This window comes from Armigeres subalbatus, chromosome 1 (genome assembly GCF_024139115.2).
Source record: "Armigeres subalbatus isolate Guangzhou_Male chromosome 1, GZ_Asu_2, whole genome shotgun sequence".
NCBI classification, from domain to species: domain Eukaryota; kingdom Metazoa; phylum Arthropoda; class Insecta; order Diptera; family Culicidae; genus Armigeres; species Armigeres subalbatus.
The window spans coordinates 106,009,680-106,030,780 of NC_085139.1; the positions used below are offsets into that span (position 1 = coordinate 106,009,680).

At 42.1% G+C, this 21,101-nt stretch overlaps 1 protein-coding gene and 1 long non-coding RNA gene across 2 annotated transcripts in view; one reads left to right on the top strand and one right to left on the bottom strand.

The window, feature by feature from the left end:
• The window catches only part of LOC134204348 (CCR4-NOT transcription complex subunit 6-like), a 642,731-nt gene that overhangs the window by 398,332 nt on the left and 223,298 nt on the right, over positions 1–21,101 (top strand). The window lies entirely within an intron of this gene.
• Positions 5,292–5,769, bottom strand: LOC134205027 (uncharacterized). Its single transcript, XR_009978042.1, has 3 exons — positions 5,641–5,769; positions 5,521–5,586; positions 5,292–5,462 (listed from the first exon to the last, which is right to left on the bottom strand). It is a non-coding gene; the product is annotated as an uncharacterized LOC134205027 (long non-coding RNA).

Below are 21,101 nucleotides of genomic sequence, written 5' to 3' on the forward strand. Positions count from 1 at the left end.
CGCTTCCCTCCGAGTGGAAAACCAGTTTCGTTGTCTCCATCCCGAAGCACCAAGGTCCAGCAAATGAAGCAGGAAGCTATCGGCCCATTGCGCTCACCAACGTCGGGTCGAAAATAATGGAACGTATGGTCAATCGGAGACTGACGCAGCTTCTGGAAGCCACTGGCCGACTGGACGACCGGCAGCACGCCTTCCGGTCCGGGCGTGGCACGAGCACCCATCTCGCATCCCTGAGCCAGATATTGGAGGACGCCAAGATACAGGGTAAGCATATCGAGTTAGCTTCGCTGGACATTTCATCAGCATACAGCCGGGCATGGACCCCCGGCGTGCTGAAAAAGCTGGCCCTCTGGGGTGTCACCGGCAACCTCCTTCACTTCGTTAAAAAATTCTTACTGGATCGTTCCTTCCGAGTTCTACTCGGAAATCAGTCTTCAAAGACCGTGAAGTAGGAAACCGGTGTACCCCAGGGTTCCGTGATAGCCGTCACCCTGTTCCGGTGGCAATGGAGGATGTCTTTGTCAACCTGCCGAAGGATTTCTTCATACTGGTATACGCCGCCGTCGGCAAGCACATCAGGTCGATCAGAATGAAGCTCCAGGCTGCTGTTAACTGCGTGTCCAGGTGGTGCCAAACAGCCGGCTTCACCATGGCGGCCGCCAAGTGTGTGCGCACGCACATCTGCGGTTCCGGCCACCAACTCAAGAATATCAACCACAACGCCCCCCCCCAACGAAAAACGCTGTCAAGATCCTGGGCGTTACGGTGGATCGCCGCCTTACTTTCGGTGAACACTGTAAGACCCGGGAGGTGTGCAAGACCAGATTGAACATGCTGAAGCTGATCTCCAAACGAAGAAGCAGGATCGACCGAGCGCTGCGACTCCAAGTGGCGGACGCCGTCATTACCAGCCGCCTGCTGTACGGCCTTGAAGCCACATCGCTCAGCACGGACGAGGTCACACGGTCTCTGGCCCCGATCTACAACCGCGCGGTCATAACCGTTTCAAGCCTTCTCCCCTCCACACCAGCGGACATCGCGTGTGCCGAAGCCGGTGTGCTTCCATTCAGGTACAGAGTCGCCACCGCATTGAGCTCCAAAACCATCGGATATTTGGAGAAAACCAAAGCTTCCAGCAGCCCATGCCACCTTCTCGGTAGGGCCGACGAATTGTTTCATCGCACCACCCAACAACCACTCCCCAAAGTCACCGGACTCCATCGCCTCGGCCCAAGGGACTGGGCCGCCAGGTCCCCGAAAATCGACCAATTCCTAAAGGCGCAGCTGCGTAGAGCTCCCAACCGGCAGCTAGCTCAAGGCCTTTTCAACGAGCGAATAAAAACCAACTATCGAACGCACATCATCAAGTTCACAGACGGTTCCAGAGCCGCCGGAAAAGTGGGAATTGGAGTCGACTCCAGCGACGGCCCATCCCAATCCCACAGGCTGCCCAATATGTGCTCCGTCTTTTCGGCGGAGGCGGCCTCCATCTTCCAAACTGTGTCCCAGTCGTGCAGTGAACCGACCCTAATCGTGACCGACTCGGCAAGTATACTTTCCGCCTTGCCTTCTGCATCAAACAAGCACCCCTCCGGGCTGATAACGTTCCTAGAATAACAAATTTTGAAATGTAAATTGTAATGTAAACGATCCCTTTCTCTCTCCGGAGGTGAGCCAGCCAAGGGCTGAAAGCCTCCTTAATAAAGATACAAAAAAAAACTTTCTTTGACTGCAAAATATCAAAATATCATGTATGCATGTCCACAGATGTAAAAAGCAGGCAATTTACCAATTGCGGTGATTTGACATTTCATGCAAGTTATTTTGAACTAAAATATCTAATTGATGCAATGTATCATAATCATCGCTAAATCCGTAAAAAACTTCAAGTAAACTTATTTGAAAACACAAACTATCATAACGTTCCCGTTAGACGACACCAGAGGAAAGGGAACATCCGAACTCATCATATTCCTTTCACACATTGTTCGATAAACATCATGATCGATCGTAAAAGGGTGATCGAAACCTTCCATTAAGCTCAATTATAAGCCGGGCCGGGAACCTAAATCTCGACCGTGGCAGCCCTTGGACTGGCATGCCGCCGCCCATCAGGGTAACAATATTACAACAGTCAATAAAGCAGTTTACGAAAATGTTCCTCGCACTGTGTCTCTCTCGAGCGATCTCCGGTCCAGAAACGAACGGGGAGACGACCCAAAATAAGGTGGACACACCTTTCTTCCCCCTGTAGATGGATGCAGCACCGACAATGTTGTTTTGTTTTCAACGAGGACGGGCCCGATTGGAAGGAAGCAACCGATAACAACCGATTTCCTTGAGTAGTGAACTGTGAAATGGGTGCATTTTGAAAAATGAGGGAAAAAAATCGACATATGGTCAATTGCCATAAAAACTATAATCCAAGAAACATGACAATGTGATCAAATTTTGTGTTAAAGTCAAAATTTGTAATTCAAATATTATTGAAACACAACAAGTCATTAATTCGATACTTCAGTATTTTGTTTTTAAATAACAACCCTTTTTTTCATCTCGGGCTGTGATCGAACGTTATCAATTTGACTCAAATTTAATGCAATTAATCTTATCTCTCTGAACAACTTAATTTGGTCTGATAAATCATCAATCTTCGAATTTTATATATTTGGCGATCATCCACCCATAGTCCAATAAAATTTATTCCGCCCAATGGAGCCCTTCGAGACGCACTCAATCAATCATGTGGAACGGCTTTCCAAGAAGACACGCATCATTAAGAAGGGCACAAGTGCATCTACATAGCTGTCGAACCCGTTATATGACCCTGGAAATTGTATCGAGTCCGATCCAACATTAACGACGACGCTCGGGTCTCATCCACCGATCCACCGAAAGGTCACCTTCTCTAGGTCTAGCTTGGCGGTAACTTTTGAGTGGAATATTTTTGAGCGACAGCGAAACGCGATGATTGTCCATCCAGAGGCAGCCAAACTTGAAACCCCCGCGAAGGTCATCAAGATGGTTCCGACCCGAGATATCGGTTGGAATTGAACTTGAACGCCGCCGATAGCGGTGTGGCGCGGGATATGGCTTCGCGTGCGCGTAATTAACCCCCAAAGGTTGATCTTGATTAGTTGACGACAACGCTCGATAGTTGGGTACCGTGCGCCGAAAACTTCTCGAGAAAACCTGTATTCCATGTGTTGTTTGAAACCGAATAAGTGTAAGAGAGCGGGAGGTGAATTATCGTTCCACAAATATACGGCGTCGGCGATAATGGCTGTCAAGAGGATCGATGGTCCTGCCTCACATGTGGAGTGGAAGGTACACATAATTCAACTGGAGTATGGGACCAGATAAAAGCTATTAAGCGGTCTTTGGTAGCGTATCTCCATGGAAAGATCTGTAGTCATCAAGTTGATATAAGAACGGTTGAAGTACGTGTTGGGTTGTTATGCGATCTTTTTATCGGTTGTTTGCGACACGAGAACGCGAGTTTCACACACAAAAAAAGGAAGTGGGGCTCATTTTATGGGTAATCGATTTACTGTTTTGGAGGCGTCTAACATTTTAGCTTGTTCAAAACCACTTTTGAAACAGATCTTGATATTGGCACAACTAAAATTAAAATTCATGAAGATATATGGATCTTGTCAAAATTTAAATGGCTTCTAATAAACTACGAGATTTAATATAGTTATGGATCTCCGTTACGAAGAATTTGAAATGTTTTGTAAACCGAGCAATGGGACTGGTACGATGTGAGAAAATTCTGCGATGCTGAACAATATTGTTTAGTCACGACTGCAACTTGTTGCAAGCGAATCGGCGAATCGGCAGCATAAATACATTTTGTTTGCGCACATACACACTCAGACCGGCATCAACCCAATTCGTCATGTTGCGTCGTTTGGTATATAACATGAGTTTCCGGGCCTTCTATCGAAAAATCATCTTTGAAGTGAAATTATAGCCTTTTTCTTACACTTCGGTGTAAGAGTTAGGCAAAAACAATTTTATTGTTTCAAGTAAACAGCCACTTTATGTAATTTAACGGGCTTGGTGGTCATATGACTACCGCTTCTGCCTCATACGCAGGAGGTCGTGGGTTCAATCCCAGGCCCGTTCCATTCCTCCTACTTTGTATCTTTTCATATATTTCTCATGTTCTAGCAATCGCTAGAACTGGAAATGGGATTTCATACCGTTTCCATCTTCTATCCATATACCTACAACTTGAATAGTTCTAGCAGGTAACTGTTAGAATTCGAAATGAGCCAAAAAAAAGCTCGTTTCGTCATCCAATTAGAATATACTCCACCCTTTCATTACTATCACATTGGCAACCCGTTAACCAAGACGAACCTCTGCCGTAAAACCTAACCCCAGATTCCAATAAAATTCCGCAGGAACTCGTGGCGAGTGCAGAGGTGTTCTCGGCTTGCAGTGGGCGAGTGACTGCATCATCAATTCCTTCCCATCCCCGATGATCGAGAGGACGTGGCCAGCGCCGTTATCGACCATCCAAAAATACTAGAGCTCTCGGACTGTGCACATTGAGGTTGGAGAGCAAATCCCATGCTTCCATCCATTGGTTCCCTGTGCAATTGCGATTGTTCTGGTCGATCACGGAGTAGCAACTACGAAATGCACGGTCATCATGCTCATGCTCATGTCAAGTAAACAGCCACTTTGTGTAATTTAAAACCACAAAAAGACTAGTTTTTCCTAATTGATTTTCTTGAGGCTCATTTGTTTAATACAAAACTCTACGGAGTCGATAAGCTTATTGAATAAAAAAGTTATCTTAACTAGATAGCACGCGCTTTTTTGCGAGCCGCATATTTTTCTTGTTCCCGCAGATCCTCCTCTTTCTTCTTCCGTTGTTCCCCAGCATATTCTCGCAATATTTTTCCTCACAAACAGACTATTACATTATGTATCATTTACAAACAGCATAAATAATAGAAATAAACAGCATTTTTTTATTTGGATTAAGGAAATGTTTTCACCTGCTTTTTAGGCAAGGTAATGTTGTTTGGATTGAAACTTGACTGTAAAGTTAAGTTGTGGTATAAAATCAACTGACTTGATATTTATGAAATGTACCGTCGTCGGGGGTTACAATGGGTCAAATGAGGGTGAGAATGGGTCACTGTTTCAACTATATAGAATTAGATCTTTTTGAACGATTTTGTTATCCGACCTCCACACTATCGGTGAGGGCACTGACCCATTCTCATCCCCAGACCCATTGTCACCTCCGACGTCGGTTGTTAGGTGGAGGCGTTCGGGACATCATTGAAAACACTTTCTGAAGTAAGTTGTCAGCAAACTCAAAACTAGAAATATATTTATTTTAGTTGTTTAAATTGAGCAAACAGTTATGTAACTCACAAACTTAGTTTCCTTCTTTAAATTCTGCCCAAAAACCTTTCCAACTAACAATACTTTGCACCCTACAATAACATACGAATTACAATTTAATAATTTAATTGCAAATTCACATCTACTTACAGTAAGCTTTCTACTTCGAGGATTTCTTTTCCTTTCCACGGTTTCCTCAGAAACGATAATTCTGTGCTAAAGTACTTTTCATTTAGTTTCTTTTTATCCATAAGTAACGACTTCATTTACCTTCTATTTCCAGCTAATTACAAGTCTAATTCACTACTAATATTCAATAAATCGTGCAATTCGTTCAACTTAACAAAGATGTCAGCGCCCTGTGTTTACATCATTTCACCTCGTACATACAACCACCACACTGTTCTCAATGCGAATACAGGTTGCGTTCACGGCTCCGACCCTTTCTATCCCGGCGTAACATCGGTATTTCAAAAACTAACCCATAAAAAATAAATTCTTACCAATGTTTGATTTGAACATATGAATTCGACTTTCCAAAACATGCATGGTTTGTAGGTATCGTATGCTGACCCATGTGTATAACAACCAGGGGTGCGAATTCTCAATCTCAGTGACTGAAATTTGTTGGATATTGATACCATTCCCTCTTCACACTCACTTCCTAGCAGTGAAAACTGAAAATGGTTAGCAGCAACAATCAAAGATAAAGTAAACAAAAGACCTCTCTTCTCATTGCACACGCAGCCCGCACTGAAAGTCTATTCAGTTCACTCGCTGCTGTGTGAATGCGACGGCCCTATATAAATGCATGGGTGAATACTATCACTTGAAAGACAATGACAGGAAATTTGTGCCGAATGATCATCAGCTTCAGCCCGCTGTTGGCAAACCGAGTTTGCTAAGCTACTCCTGCTTTGTCGTTCTGACTGAAAGGCACCGTCATAGGCAAAGAGGAGCAGAGAAAAATACAAAACAAAAAAATCACACTCAGCAGGCATTGTTGATAATTTGCACCACTGATAACAACATGCTTTCTCCAATGATGTGGTTACAATGGTTAAGTAACTTTCAATTTAGAGATTACTTTTCGCATTATTTTTTTCATATTTCAATTTTCAATTTTCAATTCAACTCAGCAAGTTTTGGATTGTGTCAATTAAGTCGAAAAATTCAAAAATGGGCAACTTTTAAATGAATAATTGAAATCCTACATCAAAATTTTGAAAAAATCACTCGTTTAGAATAGAAGTAGAATAGAAGTAAAGTGATTCCTTTAAAGCATTCTAACAGCGATGATGATATTGGTTGGGACGAGTCTACTCTAAATATTTGTGAAAATTGTGACGAGATTCCTTGCGCTCATTATTTTGTTTACCAGAAAGAATTAAAGAAAACGCAAAGATTCTGAGCAACTTCATTTGTATGAAGTGGGACATAAAGTCGGACAGGAACAAAACTTAAAATTCAGGTTTTAAAGTTGTGTCATCGAATGCATTTCATAATTTGATATTTGATATTTTAATGGTCTTTCTATGTAATTTTCAGTTCTCTAATCATTTAGCTTTTATATCAGTCAATGTTTCTATTTAGTTCATGGTTTCTGCTCGGGTAAAAATCCAAAGTGAAAGAAAAAAAACCTAAAAGTTTTAAAATTCATGAATTAAAAATCCTAAAATTGATAAATTGAAAAAAAAAATAAAGTTTAAAAAAATTAAATATCTGAAAATAAAGAAATGGAGAAAGACTATTTTTGAAAATAAAAATGTGAATATTTAAGTATTTGAAAATTTACGTCATTTCCCCTATTTTCAAACACTTTTTCCTTAATTAAGTTGAATTGAATTCTAAGATCAATGTTTTGAAATTATATGTTTTGTAAATTTTTAATTTGTATAATTTCTAAGTATTTAAGAACTTAATATCTTTTATTTGGGAAATAAAAAAAATAAAAAAAATAATATTTCAATTGTTTTTTGTGTATTTCATTTATTTGGAAGGCTCGAGACGCCAATATAGGCTTAACGGAGCCGAATCTCTTTAATTTAAATGATGTTGCACATAAGTCCACAGGGACTTTTCTCCTGCTATCGTAATATCCCGAGCAGGAGAAATTACCTCAATAATACCTCATTCAGTTATTGATACCATACTCTGTTATGAACTAGCCATGCATAAGAGGTAAAATACCAAAAAATAATACCAAAAATTAATATGCAAAATACTTTAGGCATAACATGCTTGAGTATTTCAATACCAAACGCATCACAAATTATTATTCGTTTGGTATTTAAATACCTAAGCATGTTATGCCTAAAGTATTTTGCATATTAATTTTTGGTATTTTACCTCTTATGCAAGGCTAGTTCATACCAATTTCTGTTATCAAGGTCGTCGCTCCTGCTCGGGATAAGACGGGATTTGGCGTTTCTGTCTCATTTGTAGGGTGCGTACTCCGTTGTAGTGCTTCCAGCGTTCTCGGGCTACGGTGAATACATCTCCAAACTGTTGCATGTACAGTATTCGGCATGGATGTAGGCAGGTCGTGAACTCGAACAGTTGTCGCTTCTATGTCAATGTGCATCGGGATGGGAAAACGAGTCTAATTTCTCACAATGAAATGCTTGTTATTTTGTTCTCTGTCGTACCGAAATGCGACTTCATACACACATTTGTCGATATTGTGGAATTGAATATGCTTGACATCAGATAGCTTCCATTTTATTTCTTCCACTAGCTTTATGTACCCGGCCTTGCTCGGAATTGCCAGTTTGGTTTGCATTTTTTTTACAATCGGAAAATGATAAAACCAATTGGTCAACAGGGTAATTGTGTTTACTTATTCATACTTTATCATTTGATTAAAAGAAGGCTTTTGGAAACATTGACTGATTTTGAAGAAGGGATCGTGGGTTTGAAAGGTCTTATTCCGGGCAAACGTCTATTCTAAAGAAGGAAAAACATTCATCGATGCCATATTCCGGGCAACGCATATTTTTAAAGAAGGGATCACACCCACCATTGCCTTATCACATCAAGCAATCACATGCACCATTCAGAAGGAAACACATTAATCATTGCTTTTCACTGGGCATACCATTATTCCGATGAACAACAATACCCAATCCCAATACCCCCCCTCCCATTCCAAAAGTCACTTCCAGCCTCTCTATAATAGTTTCCTTTGGGTAGGGATTATGTGTTTACGTGTTTGGTTTGAATTGACCTATGCGATAAAAAGGTATACTAAACTGTTCGTTTAATGAATATGCCCTCTCTCACATTTAGCTATGGCACTCATACCCAGTCTGATACAGTCTTCCTTAGACAGATAATATGGGTTCCAAATTTGGTGGACATCGATAAATGGCTTCAAAAGTCATGCTGAATTGATCGATAACTAAACAATACTCTCTCTCCCACACCCTCTCCCTTTTAAAATTACTTAACCACATCCACTAAAATCGCTTCCTTAGGACAGACAATATTTGATACAAATTTGGTTCAAATCGGTCATGAGGCTCAGGATTTACATTGAGTTGATCGATTGCTAAACAATACCCCTCCCCCATACCCTTCCTCTTTTGTAAAGAGCAGCCCTAATCTCCTATCATCGTCTCCTTATGACAAAGAATTTGTGTTCCGAATTTGTTTGAAATCAGTCAAGGGGTTCAGAATTTACACTGAGTTGTTCGGTAACTAAGCAATACCCGTCCCCCACACCCTCCCTCTTTTCCAAAGAGCATGCTTAACCCCCTATCGTCCCCTTCTTAAGATAAGGAATTTGTGTTCCAAATTTGGTCGAAATCGGCCAAGGGGTTCAGAATTTACACTGCGTTGATCGATAATTAAGCAATACCCCTCCCCCCATACCCTCCCCTTTTCCAAAGAGCATGCTCAACCCCCCTATCGTCCCCTCCTTAAGATAAAGAATTTGTGTTCCAAATTTGGTTGAAATCGGCCAAGGGGTTTAGAATTTACACTGAGTTGATCGATAACTAAGCAATACCCCTCCCCCCACACCCTCCCCCTTTTCCAAAGAGCATGGTTAACCCCGCATGTTAACCATCGTCCCCTTTTTAAGATAAGGAATTTGTGCTCCAAATTTGGTCGAATTCGAAGGTGTTCAGGATTTAAACGTAGATCCATAATTAAGCAATACACCTCCCCCCACACCCTCCCCGTTTTCCAAAGAGCATGTCTAACCCCCCTATCGTCATCTCCTAAAGATAAAGAATGTGTGTTCCAAATTTGGTTCAAATCGGCCAAGGGATTCAAAAGGTACACTGAGTTGATCAATAACTAAGCAATACCCCTACCCCCACACCCTCCCCCTTTTCCAGAGCATCCCTAACCTCCCTATCGTTGTTTCCTTAAGATAAAGAATGTGTGTTCCAAATTTGGTTGAAATCGGTCAATGGGTTCAGAAGTTATGCTGGAACATACATACAAACATACAAACATTGAGTTTTATTGTAGATAGATTATAGATTATAGATTATAATGCATTAGTACTTTTCCAGCTTCAGGACGCGTTGGAAGTACACTGAAATCCACAACCAACGTATTCTTTCGAAAAGACATCTTCACCAACAGTGCGCGAGATATATAAAGCGATAAAAGTAACACGTCCTTTGAATGTGAGCTCTGTGAGAAGCCGCCATCTGATTTCAAATGTTCAAAGATTTAAAATTTTAAAATAGAATAAAAAATAAATGAAAACAGAACCTTAAGTCTCAGATTTAAATTTAATATTTTAAGATTTGAAGTTTGAAAGTATAAAAATTCACAAAATAAGAAAATTACTGGTTGAAAATTAAAACTAATTAAAAAAAATCTGAAACACTTGAATTCAATAATTAAAAACATTAAGAATTTAATAAAACAAATATTTGAAATAACTAAGATTTTGTTTGCATATGCCACCGGGCATGCACGGTGTGATTTTTTTTCTCTTCGCCTTATCCTAATTGACTGTTAGGACGTGGCTGGCATCGTTATTGGTCTTGAATTAAAGAAACTCTGAAGCATTTACAGTGAGCGTAGTTTTCAAGCCCCAAGAAAACTACCCGATTGATGAGCTGTGCATATTTGTTGTTTCTCGGACATTCGCGACTAGCAACTACGATGTGTACAGTCGATCAAGCTAAGCTATTTGAAGAATTCCGGTGATGCAAAGAGCCGACTTGAAAGATCTCCATCCTGAGCGTTGCCCGGCTATCGCTTTAACCTGTTGCCAGGTTAGATTTCGGTCGACTTCTTTTATTTATTCATTGAGGCTTCGCCGCCATGAGCCTCTGGGTCTACCTCTGCTGCGATGTCCCGCTGGGTTCCAGTCTAATGCTTGTTTACAGATTTCGTTTCCGCCCCTACGTAGGGTGTGGCCGACCCAGCCCAACTTCCTATCCCGAATTTCTGTTGCTATCGGCCTCTGGTGACAACGACGATGGAGCTCATTGTTTGAGATCCAGTTGTGAGGCCACCAGGCCCGAATTATATACCGCAGGCATCTGTTAATGCACACGTGCAGCCGTTGAGTGTTCTCCACTGATACACACCATGTTTCGCTAGTATATAACAGCACAGATTTCACGTTAGAGTTGAAAATTCGTATTTTGGTGCGTTCACTTATCTGCCTGTTTTTCCAGATATTTCTTAAACTCGCAAAGGCAGCCCTTGCTTTCTTGATCCGTGCGCCTATGTCGATCTTGGTACCGCCGTCTGACGCCATTTGGCTACCAAGATATTGGAAGCTTTCAACATTCTCCACTGGTTGCCCGGCTACTGTGAAATTGGAAGGAGTCACCGTGTTTACATCCAACGATTTGGTTTTGTTGACGTTGATGACTAAGGAGGAGGAGCCGAGGAGGAGGGAGCGTTGATGCCGAGCGTTGATGCCGAGGAGGAGCGCTCGGCAAGGTCGTTGAGCTTACTCTGCATATCAGAGCGCCGTTGCGCGAGGAGTGCAATGTCATCAGCCAATTCGAAGTCATTTAGGTGCTCCATGGTTATAGGCTGCCATAACAGCCCGCGGTTTGGTTCACGGTCAATCGCATCTACCAGAATCTCATCGATTACGATGAGGAACAGTAACGGTGATAGAATACATCCTTGCCTCACACCAGCTACGACCCGGATAGGGTAGGACAGGACCCCATTGTGCAGCACTCTACACGAAAAGGCCTCGTACTGTGCTTCGATGAGGCCGATGATTTTCTCAGGAACCCCCTTGCGTCTGAGGGCGCCCCACATATTCTCGTGATTGAGACGGTCGAAAGCTTTTTCGTAGTCAATGAATACCAAGTAAAGGGACTCTTGGAATTCATTGACCTGCTTCAGAATTATGAGGAGCGTGACAATATGGTCCACACAGGATCTTCCGGCACGGAATTCGGCCTGCTGCCGACGGAGAGTCGCATCGATCTTCTCCTGAATCCGGGCTAGGATAATTTTGCACAGAACTTTGAGAACGGTACACAGCAACATAATGCCTCGCCAGTTATCGCATACAGTCAGGTCACCCTTTTTGGGCACCTTCACTAAGATACCTTGCATCCAGTCGACCGGGAAAGTTGCGGTGTCTCAGATATTACGAAATAAACGATGCAGTAGCTGTGCGGATGCCATGGGATCAGCTTTGAGCATCTCGGCTGATATGCGGTCGACCCCTGGAGCTTTATTCGATTTCATGCTTTGGATGGCTGTTTGAATCTCTAGCAGTGATGGAGCTTCGGTATTGACGCGTGTTATACGTCGGATCCTAGGCAGATCATGCCGAGGTGGTGATGGCCTGGCTGGCACTTGAAAAAGTTGTTCGAAGTGCTCGAACCAGCGTTTCACCTGGTCAGTTGGGTCGGTCAATAACTGATCATTCGCGTCTTTCACAGGCATCGTTGCATTCATCTTCGCCCCGCTTAAGCGTCGTGAGATATCGTAGAGGAGGCGAATATCCCCGGTTGCGGCGGCTCTCTCTCCTTCGTCGGCCATAGAGTCTGCCCACGCTCGATTGTCCCGTCGACATGAGCGTTTTACTTCCTTCTCAAGAGCCGCGTATCGTTGACGGGCTAAGACTTTGGCTCCTCAGGTTTTCGATCGCTCTATCGCGGCTTTGGCTTCTCTTCGCTCCTCTATCTTCCTCCAGGTCTCATCGGTAATCCATTGTTTTCTTTGAGTGCGCAGTTCGCCCAGATTGTTCTCGCTGGTGGCGATGAAGGCATTCTTGATGGCGGTCCGTTGGTCTTCCACGCTGCCACCTTCCGGAATATCTGCAGCACGCGTCTCCAGTTCTTCAACGAAGGACCGTTTCACCGTGGCATTGTCCAGTCGGCGTGTGTTGAATCGTCGTCCAACTCTTTCCTCCTGCCGACGAATCCGCGCAATGCGCAGGCGCAGGCAAATCAGTTGCGCCCAAATCATAAATGTGGCCAAAAACACGAAAAAGTAAAACTAAAACCTATGTTGTGCTTAATAAGTGGATTGTGAATGTTGAAAAACTATGAGCTTCATATTGCAGCAGGTAATGGAGATACGTCAACTTATGCGATCAAATGACCATTTTTCCAAAAACAATTATCGCCATAACTCGAATGTTTCCGAACAAAACATGCATTTTTTTTCATGGAGCATATGCAGGGGAACTGTTCCGATCTTCATCTCACTGTACATATATCCATCTCATCGCTAAACAAAGAAATACGGGACTAAATTGGTCGCTTCTTTTTGTCAACATGCGTGCTCACTGCTGAAAAAAATCACAAAAATAACAAACAAACCTAATTCCTTTCCATTGCTTTGTTTTTTATGGGATGGAAATAGGAGCTATGAGATGAAGTGGCAAACCGTTCCCCTATAATCGTACGAAGAATCCGTATGTGTGTTTTGATCAATTTGGCTTATACGTCAACTATGTGATCATGGGCAGTGTGGCAAAAACTCAGCCAAGATTCCGTGCAACATCCAGGGAAGGACAAGGGGCGATAGAACTGGCACGTATAGAAAATTCGTCAAACTTTGGTCAGATTCTTTTGAGAATGTATTAAGGTCGTACTCGGCATGTTAGCATGGTGAAATTAATTCTGCTCGGAACGTGCTAGAGAGCAGTAAGTGCGTGACGTGAGTAAAATCGAAGTTCGCAAAAAGTGCGTTTTCAGACTTATAGTGATTTTTTTTAAATATATCTGTATTGTTCTTTCTTAGGTCATTAGTGGCATTAAATAGCTAATTACGCTATAAATTGTTTTAGGCTAGGTGTACCAGTTGTGGCTATAGCACCAGTTGTCGCACTAGTGCTTTATATGCCAAATGACCAATCAAATCACCGCGAACCAAGTTCATATCGATAAAGCATATTCATATGACACGATAACACCTTTGATTTCCTCCAAAACAAGCAAAGTATAATTGTAAAAATTGATTTTGCTTAATTTTTAACGTCCTTTGCACCAGTTGTGGCACTAGTGGTCCCATTTTTGCCAGTCAATAAGAAAACAATGGGATTTGCCAAATATGGAAACAAAATTAAGAATAGTGCCACAACTGGTGCATGCGTTCCTATTATGGATTAATCAATTTTGAGCATAATAACAAATTTTATTGTGGTTTTCACAGCTCTTCTAAGGAGCAGGAAGTAAAACCTTTCGCTTGATATATAAAGTCCACCCACATGCCTTTTACTTATTTTTTTAAAAACTAGTTGCTCTTATGTATGGCGACAATTGGTACACCGACCCTAGTAGTGATATAACTATTATATACATTATACAAGTGGTTAGTAGAAAAGATATTTCAGTTACTAGATAAAGATTGTCGCTTCGGTTCCCTTTGTTCTGCTGTCCGGAACATGTTGGCTACCAAGCTGTCAAATCGTATGGATTTTCCTTCTTTGACATTTAGCTCCCCTATCCTCGCCAGCAAAAGATGTTCCAGACAGCGACGACGGCGACAATCTTTATCTGGTAACTAAAATATCTTTTGTTAGTAGTGTAAAAAAACGATAGATACCAAAAAGAAATCTAAAACCTATTGTATCTTTAAACTAAGGTGGTGTTTCAATGCTAGTTCCCTTCCCTCGTTTCGTGTAATAAAGTACATTGAAGATCGAATAGAAAAAGGTAAATTGTCAATATGTCGAATGAATTCGAATATTTACTAGTCGTTTTAAGTGCGCTTATATACTACGAAAAAAACCCAGATTAATCCACCTAGCGGTGATGATGCCTTTCTCGTGCGGTAAAAAAATAGTATTTTGGGCATTACTTCTGAGCCCATTGTCCGATCGGGCCAATTTTCAATAGGAAATAATGAGACAATATTCTGCGTCAGACAAGAATGCAACCTGTTGCAAGGAAATCGGTTCGGGGTAAGTGCATTAAAAGTGAGCTAGATTTTTTTACGCGCTTTTTTCTGAGAAAAAGTATTTTGGCCATAACTACCAAGTCCATTGTCCGATCCGTCCAATTTTCAATAGGAAATAATGGGGCAGAATACTGCGTCGAATGCAGCTTGTTGTGAGGGAATCCGTTTAGGGTAAGTGCATTAAAAATGAGCTAGACTTTTTTACGCGTTTTTTTATGAGAAAAAGTATTTTGGCTATAACTTCCAAGCCCATTGTACGATCCGGCCAATTTTCAATAGGAAACAATGGGGCAGTATACTGCGTCGAATGCAACCTGTTGCGAGTAAAGTGGTTAAGGGTAAGTGCAAAAAAAGTGAGCTAAACTTTTTGCTCTTTTGGTGCGCACACACACACACACACATACACACACACACACACGCACACACACAGGCATCACCTCAATTCGTCGAGCTGAGTTGATTGGTATATAACACTATGGGTCTCCGGGCCTCCTATGAAAAGTTCATTTTTGGAGCGAACATATAGCCTTTACCAGTGGCGTAGCCAGAAAATTGGTCTGAGGGGGGTTTTCCGAACATTTTTTTTTCGAAAAAAAAAATTTCTTCTGAAAATTTTGTCTCTGGGGGGGGTTTTATGCCCAAAACCACCCCCCTGGCTACGCCACTGGCCTTTACGTATGCTTAGTATACGAGAAAGGCAAAACGTGGTCTAATTCTAAAATGGCGGGTAGGTCCAAGACAGGACCTTTTTCTTTTATATTTCGATCCAGTTATTGTCTGCGACGGCATCGCAGTCGGGCAAACAACGGATAGCACATTATAATAGCGCAGTGACGAAAGGCGAGAAAGAGAAGGAAAAATCACGAAAACTCGGATCAGAAATGCGGAGTGGATCGAAAGTCCAACGGCAATATCGAGGCCAAGCCGCAATATCGCAATCATTCGCCAGCCTTGGGAAGGGTCCTGAATAATCGCGAGCACCCTGGGGTTCTCACAACAAGACGCTGTGTCATCCGTTTCGTCGCAGGCGCTCAGATAGTGTCCTACCGTCGGACCTCGAATTCCGGACCGCTGGTCCGAAACCGTCTCCATCGTCTGCTACCACCATCACGTACCACCAAAACCGAGACCTATCAACCGCAAGTAGAAACTGTGACGTCACATAGTTAGTAAGAAATGGCCAAAATTAGATACCAAATGTGAAATTTTTAATTATACGTATGTGCATGGATTCGATCGCTTTAGTACAATTTCAGTGTATTGAAAGTTTCACTATTAGTCTGGTTTGTCCCGGTTTATCCCGGACCCAGAAAGGGGTCACCATGCCTCACTCTCTAACGGTCCTATTAGAATTTTGTTCGCCGTGTGGCCTTCACTCAAAATAATTGTCACTTTAATTCCACTATAAAATGTCATGTAGACTTTAAAAATCGAAACTTTCATCGGCCTTACTGGAATCAAATAAAACTTACTCAAATCACAAGTGCATCTTAATAAGAAATGTAGTGGAATTTATCAGAAAACATAGAAAATAATATCTATATACTCTTCCAGTAAATTCTACTCAAAATGAATGTATGAAAAATATATGAGTGGGGTTCTCAGAGCGAAATGTATGTTTATTAACAATCGCTAATAAAACATTTTGCAGAAGCATTATGAGAACGATTTGCTAAAAATATGTTCGAGTGTGAATTAATTTTCTACTCCATTTTTTGAGCTCGTCCGCTTCTAGTGGACGGGATATCAACTACAGGGATACAATAGAAAAATATTATCGAATTTTCACTTAAAATTTAAGTATATAGTCAAACGAAAATTCACTTAAATTTTATTTTATTTTCTAGTGAATTAAGAATAATGAGTGCTATCACTAATGATTCATTTAACTTTTACACTCGAAACTACATGGAAAATATTGCATATGTTTTCAAGTAGCTTCTAAGTGAAAATTATTTTGAGTGGTTCAATCATAAGAAACGGCTTGTGAGTTTCACCCATCCGAGTTATGCTGATGGATATGTTGCACCTTCAAGTGAGTTCCCAATAGAGGTGGATCATCGAGTGACGTTGAGTTTGTTGTGGCGATTCCCCTTCTTGCGACCCTGAAGATCTCCTTTTCCACTGAGCATAGCCTAGGGGGTTATAATCCCGGCCAGACGGTGAACCTCAGATGTTCAGATGTTCTTACACCCATAACAGATCACAAAAGGGCGGGGCTAATAGGCTTACTTTATTAAATACAAGAAAGCCGCATTCCAGCGCGCTCTAGCCATTTTGATCGAAAATCCGGAAATCCGGAAATTCGGATCGGAAAGAGCGCGAAGCATCGCATTGATGATGGTCGTCGGCGTGGTTGCTGCATATCATTCAACCTTCGCGAACCAACACGCTACTGTAGTGGTCGCAGTGCCGCGGCTGTTCCTGGAGGATTTTGCAACGGATGGCTTACGCGCCACCTCCGAAGAGGACCACCCGTCGGGTTAGTTTGCTCGGCTATAGAATGGTTAATGAACCAGTCCGGAAATTGTTCAACACACCAGGAACACGCGTAACCGACCACCCACACTCAAATTGTCTAACCCACGATACCGACAACCAAACTCTTACAATCCTGACCAACGAAACCCAGCACACTCCCAAATCCTATCACGTGTCCACAGTATAAAATTATCATCACTGGTAACAATCTTCCCACCCCATCTTTCCCTCTCGCTTCGAAAGACGAACAATTCGGATCAACATACGCGGACAGACAATACTAACGCGGAACGTGAAATACCCTCCAGACTCTCTCAATCACATCTGACTAACTAGGAACTACAATTTACAGAAACAAAAAACATAGTTTATTTCGGTAGGACATTTTTATAATTCGCTTCAAATCACATCTCTGGGCCGGCCTACTTAGTCCCCTTCACTTCCCTAGCTTGTGCGGTCTTCTACTCTTTCTCTACTTCTAGCGCTTTTCGGTATCACTTGTCTTGCATGCGACGACTTATTCTAATTGGCCATTTCGGCCACTGCGATGGACTCCGACTGGAGCTTACGACGGTTCGCCTATTTTCGCTGACTACAGCACACTCGGAACCGCGAAAGGTTTGGAAACACTTACGGTTCGGGCCGACTCAATCGGCCGGGGTTTGACTGGGGGTCGCCGGTTGGAGTGCAGTTAGACGGTTGCTACTCCCTTCCGCCTTCGTCAAGGCGGGAAACCTTGAGTCCAGAGCGTGGCAAGGGTTGGCGATGGCGACGAGCAATGGTGATGGCGTGCAGGCGGTGGCTTTGTCGTCTAGGCTGTTCAAAAATAAAGACAGCGAAGGTCGTTGACCGCACAGATAGGTCATTGACACAATTAGACTACACTAATGACACTCAATTCTGGGTCTGGTTACCTTTAACACACAAGACAGTCGCACAGCTCACAAAAACTCTACCGCACAATTTACAACTAGGCTAGCCTATACGGGGAACACAGAAAAGATTAATTAGCCTGTCGAACACTTCACGTTTAAATTCACGAACCAATTACACCACGGAACAAACTAAAGGATCGCGCCCTTCTTTCACCACGGTCAGGATCAAAGTGAACGAGTCGATTGCAAATAATCCTCAGATTAACGTTCTTTGGCAATGTAACCGGAAATTGAAGCGCGACGGATTACGTTGACCCTGATTGTAAGAGATAGATTGTAAACATCTCCCTCCCATTCGAAGCGGTTTGGTCTGCTACTCATATTCCCGATTGCAAGTCGAACCCTTTCTCATTGCTCGGACTTTATGTAACGGTGTCACGAATGGTGATCCGCTTCAAAGGCGCTTATGCGTTTCAGGCGTAGCAACTAACCTCTTCACGCAACGTTCTATTTAAATTGCATAAAAGTCTGCACCAGCTACACGGTTCGTTTTATTTGGTATTCCATGTTGTGTTGTATCGAAATTTACGAATTTTAATTAGGTCTTGAATAATTATTAACATTTAACAAAGAAGTATATACATATTTACAGTTTTAGATATTTATATTTACAAATTTAGAAACTTAATTTACAAAGAACTTCAAAACAAATATTGACTACCGTTACACTACCTAACCAACCAATTACGCATTTTACCCAATAACGTATTTTTAATTTCACCCAACCAACAAAAAGCGTAATCGTTTCTTATCAGGAGGACCACCATACTTAACATAAGAGAGTTGATTCAAGATGAATTTTTTTCAAATCGACAGAAAATTCACTAACAATGATAGCGTAGGTAGCGGTGATGGCCGTCAGCGATGGTTGCGGCAGAAAAGTTATACGCTGCGATGCGATAGCTTCTGCAGCCATTTATGAGTGGGAACTGAAATTTTCTTAGCGGCTGTCCATATACCACGTGGACAGGTTTTGCTCAGTTTTCGATACCCCCACCCTTAGCGTGGACAATTGCTCATATAAATTTTCAAAAACTTGTATGAACCGTGGACTTCTACCATACTCCCCCCTCCCCTTAAGCTGTCCACGTGGTATATGGACGGCCCCTTACAGGATTTAGTCATTTGGTTGTTATTAATGTTTGGAAAGGTGCATTTATTATAAAAATAAATCTGGCCTAGGATCGCCACGACAAATTCGGAGCAAAGGCGAAAGGCGCAAAAAGTAAAAATTTAATTAGCAGGAAAGAATAATTTATAAATTTCTGAAATTCTGAGTTCATTTTCAATTCAGTGAACTAACTCAAAATCAGATTTCAATAAAGCGCATTTCCAATCACAAACGTCAATAAACCCCTAAGTCAGAATCTTTTGATAAAATTTTCCTTGATGTTTCCGTCTTTTTCATAGAGAATGTGCAATTCAAATACAAATATATAGAAATCTATTGAAAGTTCCGCGATGCAAATAATAGACATACCGTAATACTTACTGCCAAACCCCTAAGCAATACCTACAGGATTTGTCCTGCTACTACGTATAAAATCCATTACGTGAGGCTGCGTAGTCCTACGTCACCTTTGCGTCCACCCCGTTGGGCTGTACCTTTGAGTCATTAACGTAGCTTGTACGCAACGTTTAAAAGATACTACGTGGACATTGACCCTTAACGTCCAAGACGAATCTCTGACATAGAACTTATCCACCAGACTCAAATACAATTCCGCATGAATTCGTGGCTAGTGAAGAGGTGTTCTCATCAATTCTTTCCCATCTCCGATAGACCGCAAGGACGTGGCCAGCGCCGTTGTTGTCGTATTTAAAATGCTGGAGCTCTCGGACTGTGCACATTGACGTTGGAAAGCAGAATCTGATGCCGAATCCATTGGTTCCTTGTGCAAGCGTGATTGCTCTGGTCAATCACGGAGTAGCAACTACGAAATGTACGGCCATCAGGCTCATTTGGATCAAATGCTCGCATATCCTTGTCCCTCGTTTCATATCTCTTTCCTAACTAGTGTTCAGCTGTTAGCAGACATTTACCAGCATATCTCATCAGCCAAACACTGATTGCAACGCGTCTGCGTTCGCTTATTTTGACCAGAACAAGAACAGTTTTTCTATTTAAAATTAAAAAATAGGAATGAATATGGAATGTGAAATGAAGTTCAAAAACTTTGACATTGAAATTTTCTGAAATTTAAACCAATTGAAAAACTATTTATAAATAAAAAAATAAACTCAGTTTATTGGAAGATTTTTTTACTGTGATCTACACCTTACCCCATATTTTGATATAATAAACCTGTACCAAATTTATTCACTCCGATTTTCTTCACATGATCATTCCAAAAAATCAAGTTGGTGCAGAATACACTCAAATCAGATGATATTCCGAAACAGTTCTGCGGCGAGATCACCGGAACAGTCAGCTCCAAGGATGGTGATCACCTTTCACGAACAGCTCGCGCCACTGCAATCTATAACAAACAACTTAAATCCGGTGGCTAGTCACGACCCAGAAGTTATAGTGAGTGCAGACGCGTTCACTTTTTCGCCCCAAAACAGAGAAAGGACTGATCCCGATCGGGCTCCCGGGAATAGTTTGAAATTTAACCCGGCGGCGGCGGCAGTGGCGGTGGTCGTCGATCTTGGCTCGGTTCATTTTGGCCGGCAAGTTATTGACCACACCGCGTTCGTCACGACCGAAACGAGCGATTATGGCTCGCAGCAGCAGCAGAAGGGAAGAAAACTATAACATTTATAACGGCAGCAGCAGTCAGCAAGAGGCAAATTGAAATGTTCGAAAGTAGAAACAGTTGCACTGGCGGCTCCACAATTATCGATCCTCCAAATGGTGACATGTATTTGTATTTCCGTGGGGAGTGGGCCGAGAGAAAATGATTTATGGGCGGCCATTTGGGATTGGCGGTCGGGTAAGTCACGGTCATTGTTATCGGA